A 1,490-nucleotide genomic window follows, 5' to 3' on the forward strand; every position below is an offset into this window, starting at 1 on the left:
GCTTGACCTTGAACAAATTAACCTTTTGGTGCCTTGGTTTCCTTAGTAAAGGAGCAATGTCAATACTCTACTTGTAGGTGTATTACACAACTAAAAATACAATTTTAAAAGAACAAAGAACAGTTCCTAGCACTCAGTAAACTTATGTAGTTTACTGTGTAAGTACTGATGAAGTAACTTCTCTCTAGACAAACTGTCAACTAGTTCCCCAGTTTTATTAACCATATTCCACATCTCTTTTCCAAAGACACTGGGTGCCACCATGGACAGAGCTCATGGGAGATGCTCATTTCCACCGTATTTCTCAGGGCTGGGATCTCTTCACTTAGTACACATTCTACATAAATTCACTGAAGAGGGCCAAACTGTGAAGACTAAATAATTTTAATATCACCCTAGAAAAACACTTCTTCAGGTTCTGAGATTGTAGCTTTCATTTCTGTGTATGTGTTTTTCAGTTATCAATTTTTATTTGCTTTTTGACTTCCAAAAATCAGCAGAAATATTTTGTCTCTCTTTTGTTTTCTCTCTCCTATGCGCAGTATTCCTCATGGATCTATAAAATTTATATTCATATGCCTTCAACTTAGTAGTGAATAGTTTTTTCAAACCACCATATTTAAGTAGAAATCAGTGTGTGTCCTATTTTTTTCTCCTTTTTTCAAAATCTTCTCAAGATCAAGTGTGGGCAAAGGTATCTGTGTGTTTAGACACATGTGATATGTGTGTGCCTATATGTATGTATTTGTGGAGTTTATGTGAGCTGTGGTGTCCTAGGAATTCCATCAGGACTACCTGTCAAGGAAGAGGTGACTGTCGTGATGAGTTGACTGGGCTCCAAAACGTTTCTCTATGCAATAGAAATATTCCTCTTTCATTGAGTTTATCAAATGAAAAAAAAAGTTATTGAAAGAAATCATTAGTTTTCACCTTTTTGATAACCAAAAGAACAAAAATTGTAGAAAAAAAAATGAGAATGATCAAAGGTAGTAGTCATTTCCTGAGGCTGTGTCTCAGTCATGTAAGTGAAACACAGTCTCCAGGAGTACAAGCTACTTTTTGATATAAATAAGCATATGAATGGATACAAGTTCAAACCTATTAATTTGGTAAGTTGATATTTCAGGAGGAATAAATAAAACACAGAAAGAACAATCCAGAAAAGAACTAAGATCTAAGGGAGTTAAAGATTAGGTGTATTCTACCCTTCAAAATAGAAAGGAAAACTAAAGGCTATTTGAAAATGTCCTGTTTCTATTAAAAAATCTAAAATAAGGACTATTAAAACTGGTAAACAGTTTAAACTATTATTACGTGACCATGTTTTTATTTTTCACTTGTTATACTCAGCCTGTCTTTTCAGTAAAACTTTCCATTAAAAATCTCTCGTAGTCAGTTTTGGGTCTATTCCATAAAACAGAGGGTGGTGGTATAAATGAAGAAATGAAAACAGGCATAGGCACAGGGATGCATTGCAGGAAAGAAAGGAA

The sequence above is a fragment of the Otolemur garnettii genome, unplaced genomic scaffold (genome assembly GCF_000181295.1).
Source record: "Otolemur garnettii isolate 467f Iridium unplaced genomic scaffold, OtoGar3 scaffold00014, whole genome shotgun sequence".
In the NCBI taxonomy this organism is placed as follows: domain Eukaryota; kingdom Metazoa; phylum Chordata; class Mammalia; order Primates; family Galagidae; genus Otolemur; species Otolemur garnettii.